Here is a 12,727-nt window from a genome sequence, read left to right on the forward strand (position 1 = left end):
TAATTTCCGTAATCCTACTTAATACATTCAGGTTTTCATCCTGACCCACAGATGCTATACTTTCCTGTGCATTAGGGGCAATTTACAATGACAATCTGACCTCTCAGCCGACACGTCTTTGGGACGTGGTCACGATGCCAGTGGAGTCAGGTTTCAACAGATCCTGCTGGAGCTGAGAGGTAGCAGCGCTTCCAGCTGTGCTGCAGGGACTTCAGCTTGTGATTATTACCATGAAGCGCCCTGAACTTCCCCTCTACATAAAGGGGCTGCAGATGCTGGAATCTGCAGCAACAAGCAATCTGCTGGAAAAACTACGCAAGTTGAACAGCATCTGTGGGGGAAAGAAATCCTCCAGATGCTGCTCCGTCTGCCGAGTTCGTCCAGCAGTCCATTGGTCACCCCCCCCCCCCGCGCTGACATTGATTAGTTCGCCAGCCACCTCCACCTTGAACTGTGCACTCTCAATCTTGCGCTTGACTTCTTGAGGCTTTCTCCCTCCTTTCTGCTCTTCCGTCCTCCATGTACTCCGCCCCCGTTTCGTTCTGGTCTCTTGACTGCCCGCAGTTTTTCACACTCAGTACAGGCCTTGTGCTCGCTGCTCTGTGGGCATTGTGCTCAAAAGCTCTCTGCTGAGCTTTCCTTTTATCCCATACACACACTTTCCTGATTCAAGATGCTCCTTGAAATCTAAATTAGTGAGCAAGAGCACCATGACATCTCTCATTGGTTTGGTGTCAACCTGGTTGGGTCCAAGCTTTGCTGCATTAAATAGAAATGAAAAGAAATGAATTGAATAGAAAAGTTACTAGTGTGTTAGAATTTTTTTATTCAACTTTCAAGCTTATCAAATTGCATTCAGGGTAATAATATCTGAATTTTACTCTGTTATCTTCCTTGTGCCCTGTTTTGGAATGACGCGGGTAAGCCAGCACGTGCCCTCTCGTAAGCCACACAGGAAAGCTTCTTTTTGTTTGTCAAAACTGGCAAGCGTTATTACATATTTGTGAATAACTCTAGATATAAATATTAACAATTTGCAAAACAAAGTGAAATAAAACACCTACATAATTGAAACCGGGAAACAACCGCAAATCGTTCGTTCAGATCAATGCCCTCGCCGAGAGCGCGGGGAAGGCGGTCTGAGCGGCAGCGCTCACTGGAACGGGGTTTCAGCCCCACAGCGAGTCCAGCAGCCGAGCCCGGTCAGAGGGTCGAGCGCTGCCGAATTCCTGAAACTGAACCGGCACCTGGGCGAAAGAAAACATTGACGGCAAGAAAAGAACTATGATTTGCTAAATTTCCCCTTCTTACTAAGCTTGCCAATGTGTGCAAAAAAATTTAAATTCAGACTACTTTTTTGACAGAAGACAACTGGTCCATTTTATTTGACTGTAGTGTTTCAATGAAGAACTGTAAGATTTACGAGATGAACTCAGTGCATTATTACATTTGTACTCGGGGTAACGCCGTGCCTTCTGCAGGAGATGGCGCAGTGGTAACTATGTTATAAATCCCGAACTTCCTACTCTTTCTTCACCGCTCTGAATAGTACGTAATGAGTGTTTAAGAGAACACGTCCTGGCAATTTATATTTCCCCACGTAGAAGACAACGGGCTTTAAACGAAGTCCTTAATTACGATTTTCCCTACTGATGCAGACTTCACGCTATTAACAGAGATTAACTACTCAGCCCTTCTTCTTTGCAATTGCAAGGAGTTAAGTTCATGAAGGAAGAAATTATTTTATTTCACGAGGGGGACTGCTTTTGTGATAAATTATTCAGTCGTGTACAGAGGGAGGGTGAATCCCAGACTGTGGGCATAATGGTTCGGAGGCAGATTGAACTCCACCAGTGCTCTCGAGTTCATGAAGGTCAACAGTTTAAAATCAAAATCTATTAGAATCTGATATCTCTCAGTCCACGAGCCTCCTGGTAATCAACTTGCTCCCCAGTTTTTCGACGTGCTGAGAAAAAAAAAGTCGAGAAGTGTGAAGATCTCTGCGCTGGACAGCGATTGGACTAGCGGGACTCCAAAAGCCAAGCCTGGTCGTTGCAGGATGGAGGAACCGTCCGGTCTCGGTGTGCTCTCGCTGTTGTACTGCTGCTTTGCCTTGACTCCACAGGTAAGCCTCTTGAAAGCAAATAAATCTGGGACGAAATCAGCCTGGACCATTGCTGAAGCATCTCAGCTCGTACATATTCCGTAGTGTTAGCTTAGATGTCAACAACTAAAATTGCACCAGACAATGGGCAAATTATTCCCGATTCAGTTACTTAACATGTCTAATGTTAAGTGTATTTCCGAAGATATATTTTATTTATGTCTGCTACACAGGCCTTTGATTTGATATATAGTATAATCAAGAGTTTTTAGAAGTAATTGTTTCGTTTTCTTTGCGGATAAGTGTCTTTGTTAGCAATAATTGTATAAATTGCAATAACTGGAATTTCTATGAAATCTACAGTTATTACCAGATCGGGAAGAATGTTTTTTTGTTAATACTTAAATTGCTTGAAATATCATGGTTCAGATCATGGCCACAAAAATCTGTACATCAAATTCAACAACAAAAGAAGATTTATACCAAAGGAAAAGAAGTGCCTCCAGCAAATGTAAAAAGGGAATAAAGCTAGCTAGAGTAAACGTGGGTCCCTTTTAGTTAAACACCAAAGAAGTTAGTTGGTAAAATGTTTTTTTTGTGTCACATCTACCAATGTATAGTGCCTACATTTCCATACAATTAATAGCAGATGGATTACAGTACAGGACAGTGTGTGGTCATGCATTTTGGAAGCAGGAATAAAGTCATAGGCTATTTTCTAAACAGGGAGAAAATTCAGAAATTAGAGGTGCAAAGCGATTTGGGAATCCTAGTGCAGGATTCCGTAAAGGTTAACTTGCAGGTTAAGTTGGTGGTAAGGAAGACAAAGGCAATGTTAGCTTTCATTTTAGGAGGAGTTGAATAAATAAAGAAAAAAATGGATGTAATACTGCTGTGACTGTACTTGGAGTATTGTGAGTAGTTTTGGGTCTCTTATCTAAGAAAGACCTGGCATTGGAGAGGATACAGATGAGGTTCATGAGAATGATTCCAGGAGTGAAAGGGTTAACATACAAGGAGCACTTGACTGCTCTGGAGTTTAGAAATTTGAAGGAGGATCTTATTGAAAAGGATTGGATATCAGAAAATTAGGTAGAATTGGCATGGAAAGGATGTTTCCAATGGGGGGGAAGTCTAGGACCAGAGGGCACAGGCTCACAAAACAAGAATGTCTCTTTAGAACGTAGATAGGGAGGAATTTCTTTACAAAGAAGATGATGAATCTGTGGAATTCATTCCCACGGGCAGCTGTGGAAGCCAAGTCATTGGGTATATTTAAAGCAGTGATTGATAGATTCTTCATTAGTAAGGGTGTCAAAGATTACATGAGAAGACAGGAGAATGAGGTTAAAAAGGATAATAAATGAGACATGCTGGAATGGCAGAGCAGACTCGATGGGCCAAATGGCCTAATTCTGCTCCTTTTTCTTATGGTCTTATGATTATTTCATCACATCAGAGCATTGAGGTTGTACAAAGGAAACCAATCGTAGCATGCACAATGAATTGTTACAATTACAGAGAAAGTGTGGTGCAAGCAGATGACAAGGTTCAATGTTACAATGAGGTAGTGAAGCCGAGGGTCCATCTTACTGAACTAGGGAACCATTCAGCTGTTTTATAATGGTGGAATAGAAGCTGAATTTGAGCTGGGTGACATGTGTTTTCAGGTTTTAGAATAACAAATTTATAATAGGGAATAAAAAAGGCAGAAAAGTTAAACAACTCTTTTGTATCAGCAGCATCTGTGGAGGGAAGTGAACAGTGGACCTTTTGGGTCTGAAACTTCAGCTAAACTGAAAGAGTAAAGGGGAGGAGTGGACAACAACTGACAAGATGGAGGGATCTAAGTGGGGGGGTATGCAGATGGTTGAGTGAAGGGCAGAGACAGTTACAGAGGCTGGGAGCTGATAGATGGAGGCAGCAAGGGGCTGATGATAATGCAATCTAATAAGAAAGGAAGCTGGAATGTGTAAGCAAGAGAGGTGGTGTGAGCAGATGGCAAAACGTGAGGTGTGCGTGGGGGTGTGATGACAGAGCAGGCAGAGGAAGGGAAATAAGCAGGCTAATCAGGTCTTCAGGGGAAGGGGGGGCGGATGTTGGCTATGATTAAGAGGAACTGGGTAGATGAGAAGGGAGAGAAAGAGTACAGAGGGAGGGGACACCACCTGAAATTGCAGAACTGAATGTGAATGTTGTCAGGCTGTAGACTACCAAAAAATAGGAGATGCCGTTCCATTAGTTTGCATTTGGCTGAGGTGGGTGTCAGAATGGAGAGGGGAAATTAAAATGTCAGGGAAGGAAAAGGGATGGATGGGGCAGAAGGAGTGAATCAGAGAGTCATGAAGAAAGTAGACTTTGCAGAGACCAGAAAGGGGTGGGGAGGGGATGAGGCTGGCGGTGGGGTCTGTTGCAACTAATAGGAAAATGGCAAAGGATGATGTGCTGGATAGTGAAGCTGCTGGGGTGAAAGGCAAGGGTCAAGGGAACTCTATTCCTGTTCTGTTGGAGAGGAGGAGGGATGAGAAAGTTTGGAAATGGAGGAGATATGGGTGAACGTTCTATCAACCAGAAGTGATGGGGAAGGGTGGGAGGTCATGTTTCTTAAAAAAAAGAGGACATCTCGGGTATCTTGGAGTGGAAGGTCACATCTCCAGAACAGATGTAGAGGAGATAGATAAATTAAGAAAAAAGAATGGTGTCATTACAAGTGACAGGGTGAGAGGAAGTGCAGTTTAAATAGTGCACCCTAACGTGGATAAATCCCCAGGGCCTGAGAAAGTGCATCCTCAGACATTTTGGGAGGCTAGAGAAGAAACTGTGGAGGCCTCTGTGGATTTACAGTGTCTAAGAAAAGTATTCCCCCCCCCCCCACCGTTGGAGGTTTTTATGTTTTATTGTTTTACAACATGGATTTAATTTAGCTTTTCTGACACTGATCAACAGAAAAAAACTCTTACGTGTCCAAGTGAAAACGGATCTGTACAAAGTGATCTAAATTAATTACAAATAGAAAACACAAAATAACTGATTGCATATGTATTCTCTCCCTTTTAACATGACACACCAAATCATGACTGGTGCAGCCAAATGGTTTTAGAAATCACATAATAAGTTAAAAGGAGATCTGTTTTTGGAGACCTGTGTGCAGTCAAGGTGTTTCAATTGATTGTAGTAAAAATACACCTGTATCTGGAAGGTCCAACTGCTGGCAAAAACAATACCATGAAGACAAAAGAGCACTCTAAGCAACTCCATGGAAAGGTTACAGAAAAGCACTATTCAGAAGATGGATACAAGAAACTTTCCAAGTCGCTGAATGTTCCTTGGAGTACAGTTCAGTCAAACATTAAGAAATGGAAAAAAAATGGCACAGCTGTAAATCTGCCTAGAGCAGACCGTTCTCAAAAACTGAATGACCGTGCAAGAAAGGGACTAGTGAGGGGGGCCACCAAGAGGCTTATGACATCTCTGGAGGAGTTATCAGCTTCAGTGGCTGAAATGGGGGAGATTGCACATACAACAACTGTTGCTTGGGTGCTTCACCAGTCGTAGCTTTATAGGAGAGTGGTAAAGAGACACCCACTGTTGAAAAAAAACTCCCAGGAAATCTCGGCTTGTTTGCCAGAAGGCAAGTGGGAGACCCTGAAGTCAGCTGGAAGTAGGTTCTATTGTCTGATGAAACCAAAACTGAGCTTTTTGGCCATCGGACTAAATGTTATATTTGGTGTAAGCCAAACACAGCACATCATCAAAAACACACCATCCCCACCATGAAGCTTGGTAGTGGCTGCATCATGCTGTGTGTTTGAAGGCTTATGAATGTAGAAGGTAAAATGAATGCAGCAAAATACAAGAAATCATGAAGGAAAACCTGATGTCTTCTGTAAGAGATCTGTGACTTGGGAGATTTGTTTTCCAGCAAGGCAATGACGCCAAGCATAAAGCCAACGCTACACAGGAAAGGCTTGAAACAACAAAGTTAATGCCCTGGAGTGGCCAAATCAGAGTCCAGAACTCAATCCAATTGAGAATTGTGGCTGGAATTGAAAACAATCCCCATGAAATCTGACAGAGCTTGGGCAGTTTTGCAAAGAAGAATGAGGGAGAAAAGTGTCGTGTCCAGATGTGGAAAGCTGATAGAGACCTATCCACACAGACTCAAGGTTGTAATTACCACCAGAGGTGCATCTACTAAATACTGACTTGAAGTAGGTGAATATTTATGCAATCAATTATTTTGTGTTTTATATTTGTAATTAGTTTAGATCATTTTGTAGAGATCTGTTTTCACTTTGAGATGAAAGTCTTTTTCTGTTGATCAGTGTCAAAAAAGCCAATTAAATCCATTGTGATTCAATGCTAAACAATAAAACATGAAAACATCTGGAGGGGGAGGTGAATACTTTTTATAGACACTCTACGTGCTTCATTGCTGTGAACTGGTGAAGTTTCCAAGAATTGGAAAGTGGCAAATTTTGTTCCATTGTTTAAGAAGGGAAGCAAGGGCAAGCCAAGGAACAACAGGCTCGTCGGCCTGACATCAGTCGTGAGGAAGCTACTGGAGGGAATTCCTGGGCACAGGATCTACCAGCATTTAGATAGACGGAGTCTGATGAGGAAGAGTCAGCAAGGCTTTTGGCATAGAAAATAACACATGATGAGCCTTCTGGGTTTTTTGAAAGGCTGACCAAAAAGGTACTGTTGATTAGGATGAGGTAGTGCAAGTTATCTATTTGGACTTAGCAAGATTTTTGACAAGGTTCCACATGGTAGGACAAATTATTTTATTATCATATGTACAAATATGAAAAAATTGTCTTGCACGCTGTTCATACAGGTCCATAGTGCATTGTGGTAGAATACGGTAAAACAATAAAAAATGCAGAATAAACTGTAAAGGCTAAAGAGGATGTACAATACAGGTAAAGAATAAGTGCAAGATCATATTGAGGATGACTGTGACGTCAAGAATCTATCTTGTTGTATAAGAGGTTTATTCAAGAGTCTGATAACAGTGGGATAGAAGCAGTCCTTGAGCCTAGTTGTATGTGCTTTCAAGCTTTTGTATATCCTGCCTGATTGAAGGGGGAGAAGAGAGAATGTATAGGGTGGGTGGGGTCACTAATTATGCTGGTTATTTTACTGAGGCAGTGAGGAGTATAGACAGTCCATAGAAGAGAGGTCTGGAAGGCTAAATCCCATGGGATCCTGGGAGATCTTGAAGTAGCAAATGGATTTCAATACAGTTAAGTTTGAAGTGATGCATTTTGGTAAGTCAAACCACTGTTGTATACTATAAATGATAGGGCACTAGGGAGTGTAATGGAACAGAGTGAATGGAGTACAGGTGCATATAGTACTGCGCAAAAGTCTCAGTCGCCCAGGTTTTTTATATGGTTTCAGATGGTATGGCCTCCACAGAGCCCTGATCTCAACATCATTGAGGTGGACACGAGGAATTCTGCAGATGCTGGAAATTCAAGCAACACACAACAAAGTTGCTGGTGAACGCAGCAGGCCAGGCAGCATCTCTAGGAAGAGGTACAGTCGACATTTCGGGTCGAGACCCTTTGTCAGGACTAACTGAAGGAAGATCTAGTAAGAGATATGAAAGTGGGAGGGTGAGGGGGAGATCCAAAATGATAGGAGAAGACAGGCCAGCTCTTGGCTCCATCCCTCCTCCTCCTGTCTTCTCCTATCATTTTGGATCTCCCCCTCCCCCTCCCACTTTCATATCTCTTACTAGATCTTCCTTCAGTTAGTCCTGATGAAGGGTCTCAGCCCAAAACGTCGACTGTACATCATTGAGGTGGTCTGGAATTACCTGGGGAGGTAATTGTATGTGGCCTATCAGTGGCATCAACAGAGCTCTACCAAGAGGGATTTCTTGCAGGTTGGCTGCAGTTATTTAAAAAGGGAGCTTCGAGAGCGTTTGTCCATTGTATGTGGCCTATCAGCGGCATCAACAGAGCTCTATGAACTAAATAAAGAAGGGATAAGCGGAGTGGCCGTTGTCGGGAATAGGCCAGTGGCGAGAGTAGAAGTGACAGGCTTTGGCTCAAAGGAGGCTTCGGCTTGGAAGAGGCGTTGGCTCTGTGTAAAGCGTCTGTTAAGGTCTCCTTTTTGGCTTTTCCCCCCTCTTACTGTAAAATTTAAATGGCTGTGGTGTGCTCTTCATGCCGGATGTTGGACAACTGGAGGACCCAGAATCTCCCGGGGAACTACATCTGCGTGAAGTGCATCCGGCTGCAGCTCCTTGAAGACCGTGTTAGGGATCTGGAGCAGCAACTGGATGACCTTCAGCTTGTACAGGAGAGTGAGGAGATAATTGATCAAAGTTGCAGGGATGTAGTCACTCCAAAGTTGCAGGAGGTGAGCAGCTGGGTGACCGTCAGGAGAAATGCAAATAGTCAGTTAGAGCAGAGCACCCCTGTGGCCATTCCCCTCAAAAATAAGTATACTGCTTTGGATACCTTTGAGGGGAATGATCTCCCAGGAGAATGCCACGGTGACCGGGTTACGTGCACTGAGTGGTGCAGAAGGGAAAGGGAGAGAAGAAGGGAGCAGTAGTGATAGGGGATTCAACAGTGAGGGGAACAGACAGGAGATTCTGTGGACGTGAACAGGACACCCGGATGGTATGTTGCCTCCTAGGTGCCAGGGTCAGGGATGTCTCAGATCACGTCCATAACATTTTGGAGAGGTGGCGGGGGGTGGGGCAGCCAGATGTCTTGGTACATATTGGTACCAATGACATAGGATGGAAAAGTGAAGAGGTTGAGAACAGAGAATTTAGAGAGCTAGGTAGAAAGCTGACAAGCAGGACTTCCCGGGTAGTGATTTCTGGATTGCTGCCTGTGCCACATGCCGGTGGGGGTAGAAACAGGATGATTTGGCGGATAAATGTGTGCCTGAGAAGCTGGTGCAGGGGGCAGGGTTTCAGGTTCTTGGATAATTGGGATCTCTTCTGGGGGAGGTATGATCTGTTCAGAAGTGACAGGTTACACCTGAACCTGTGGGGGACCAATATTCGTGCAGGCAGATTTGTTAGAGCTGTTGGGGAGGGTTTAAACAAACTTGGCAGGGGCGTGAGAACTGGTGTGAAGGGACTCAAGATAGGATGGATGGTGAAAAAGTAAAGATAGCGTACAGTCAGATTGTTAGGAAGGGCAGGCAGGTGATGGGACTTAGTTGCAGCCAACAGGCTGAGTATCAAATCTTAGGGATGCAGAGTCAGAAAGGATAGCAAATATGGTATTCAAGGTGTTGTATCTAAATGCACATAGTATAAGAAATAAGGTGGATAATATTGTTGCAATATTAGGAATTACCAGGTATGACATCACTGAATCGTGGCTGAAGGATGGTTGTAGTTGAGAGCTAAATGGCCAAAGTTACATGTTATATCGGAGGGATAGGAAGGTAGGCAGAGGGGTGGTGTGGCTCTACTGGTAAAGAATGGCATCAAATCAGTTAGGAAGATGTGACATAGGATCGGAAGATGTTGAATCCGCGTGGGTTGAGCTAAGAAACTGCAAGGGTAAAAGGACGTTGATGGCAGTTATATACAGGCCTCCCAAAAGTGGCTAGGAGGTGGACCACAGGTTACAACAGGAAATAGAAAAGGCGAGTCAAAAGGGCAATGTTATGGTAGCCTTGGGAGATTTTAACATGCAGGTCGATTGGGAAAATCAGGTTTGTTAATGGATCTCAAGACAGAGAGGGAGTTGAATGCCTAAGAGATGGATTTTTACAGCAGTTTGTCGTTGAGCCTACTAGGAGATCAGCTATACTGGATTGTGTGTTACGTAATGAACCGGAGGCGATTAGAGAGCTTAAGGTAAAAGAACCCTTAGGAACCAGTGATCACAATATGATTGTGTTCAACTTGAAATTTGATCGGGAGAAAGTAAAGTCTGGTGTAACAGTATTTCAGTGGAGTAAGGGAAATTACAGTGGTATGAGAGAAGAGTTGGCCAAAGTAAATTGGAAAGAGCTGCTGGTAGGGATGTCAGCCGAGCAGCAGTGGCGTGCATTTCGTTGAAAAATGAGGCAGATGCAGGACACATATTCCAAAAATGAAGAAATACTGAAATGGTAAAATAGTACAACCGCGGCTGACAAGGGAAATCAAAGCTTTTATAAAAGCAAAAGAAAGAGCATACAACAAAGATAGAGGATTGGGAAGTTTTTAAAATCCTTCAGAGAGCAACTTAAAAAAATTATTAGAAGAGAAAAGCTGAAATATGAAAGCAAGCTAGCAAATAATATCAAAGTAGATAATAGAAGTTTTTTCAAATGTGTTTAAAAATAAAAGACAAATGAGAGTGGATAGAGGACTGCTGGAAAATGTGGCAGGAGAAATAATAATGGGAGACAAGGAGATTGCTGATGAACTAAATGAGTATTTTTGCATCAGTCTTCACTGTGGAAGACACAAGCAGTATGCCTGATATTGTAGTGTTTGAAGGAGGAGAAGTGGGTGCGGTTACTATTACAAGGGAGAAGGTGCTCAAAAAGCTGAAAGACCTAGAAGTAAGTAAGTCACCCAGACCAGATGAACTGCACCCTAGGGTTCTGAAAGAGGTAGCATTGGAGATTGTGGCAGCATTAGATCTTTCAAAAATTATTGGACTCTGGCATGGTGCCAGAGGACTGGAAAGTAGCAAATGTCATTCCACTCTTTAAGAAAGGAGGAAGGCAGCAGAAGGAAATTATAGATCAGTTAGCCTGACCTCAGTGGTTGGGAAGATGTTAGAGTCAATTGTTAAGGACGAGATAATGGAGTACTTGGTGACACAGGATAAGATAGGACAAAGTCAGCATGATTTCCTTCAGGGAAGATCCTGCCTGATGAACTTGTTGAAATTTTTTGAGGAGATCCCAAGTAGGATAGATAAAGGGGATGCAGTGGATATTGTATATTTGGACTTTCAGAATGCCTTTGACAAGGTGCCACACATGAGGCTGCTTACCAAGTTAAGAGCCCGTGGTATTACAGGAAAGTTACTAACATGGTTAGAGCATTATCTGATTGGAAGAAGGCAATGAGTAGGAATAAAAGGATCCTTGTCTGATTGGCTGTTAGTGATTAGTGGTGTTCTGCAGGGTTTGGTGTTGGTACCACTTCATTTTATGCTGTATATAAATGATTTAGATGATGGAATAGATAGCTTTGTTGCCAAGTTTGCAGATGACATGAAGAATGTTGGAGGGGCAGGTAGTGTTGAGGAAGCAGATAGGATGCAGAAGGACTTAGATTAGGAGAATGGGTAAGAAAGTGGCAAATGAAATACAATGTTGGAAAATGCATGGTCATGCACTTTGGTAGTAGAAGTAAATGTGCGGACTATTTTCTAAAAGGGGAGATAATCCAGGAATCTAAGATGCAGAGGGACTTGGGGAGTCCTTGTGCAGAACACCCTGAAGGTTAACTTGCAGGTTGAGTCGGTGGTGAGGAAGGCAAATGCCATGTGAGCATTCACTTCAAGAGGTCTAGAATACAAGAGCAGGGGTGTGATGCTGAGAATTTATAAGGCACTGGTGAGGCCTCACTTAGAGTATTGTAAACAGTTTTGGGCCCCTCATCTTAGAAAAGATGTGCTGGCTTGGGAGAGGGTCCGGAGGAGGTTCACAAGGACGATTCCAGGAATGAAAGTGTTATCATACGAGGAACATTTGATGGCTCTGGGTCTGCTCTCGCTGGAATTCAGAAGGATGGGGGGGGGGGTCTCATTGAAACCTTTCGAATGTTGAAAGGCTTAGACAGGGTAGATGCGGAAAGGATGTTTCCCATGGTGGGAGAGTCTAGGATGAGGGCACAGCCTTTGGATAGAATGGCACCCTTTCAAAACAGAGATACAGAGAAACTTCTTTAGCCAAAGGGTGGTGAAATTGTGGAATTAGTTACCACATGCATCTGTGGAGGCTAGGTCGTTGGGTGTATTTAAGGCAGAGATTGATAGGTTCTTGATTGGACATGTCATCAAAGGTTATGTGGAGATAGCTGGAAAATGGGGTTGAGGAGGAGATAGAAAAAAGGATCAGCCATGGTTGAATGGTGGAGCAGACTCAATGGGCCAGATGGCGTAATTCTGCTCCTATGTCTTATGGTCTTATATCTTATGGAGACAACAAGTGAAACAGCTAAAGTCTGAACAAGAACTGTGGCAAGTTCTTCAAGCCGATTTTTGTATAAAACTGCACAACAGTGTACAGTACCTTAGAGAATTGATGCAGTTTTAAAGGCAAAGGGTAGTCACACCAAGTATTGATTTGATTTAGCTTGTTTTTTTTAACTGTTTACTGCTCTTTGTAGTTTTTTTGATCTTTGGAAGCTTTACATTTCATTTTTGAAAAGCACCTTTGCTTTACGGTATTTTTTTTACATGTCACTAAGACTTTTGCACAGTACCTTGGTTCATTTAAAATGGCACCATCGGCAGACAGTGTGGTGAGAAAGGTGTTTAGCACGCTGACCTTCAGTCAGGGCAGTGAGCATAAGAGTTGGGGTATTATGTTCCTGAGGGTAGACCTGGCCAGGTCTTTATTCCTCAGAGAAAGAGAGCTGACCTTCAGTGCTTCATAAAATCATGAGGGGCATGGATAAGATGGATGGCA

General features: G+C 43.2%; 1 pseudogene; it reads left to right on the top strand.

The window, feature by feature from the left end:
- Positions 1–2,059: 2,059 nt before the first annotated feature.
- Positions 2,060–12,727, top strand: part of LOC140198606 (parathyroid hormone 2 receptor-like) — a 115,164-nt pseudogene continuing 104,496 nt past the window's right edge.

The sequence above is a fragment of the Mobula birostris genome, chromosome 6, assembly GCF_030028105.1.
Source record: "Mobula birostris isolate sMobBir1 chromosome 6, sMobBir1.hap1, whole genome shotgun sequence".
Taxonomy (NCBI): Eukaryota; Metazoa; Chordata; class Chondrichthyes; order Myliobatiformes; family Myliobatidae; genus Mobula; species Mobula birostris.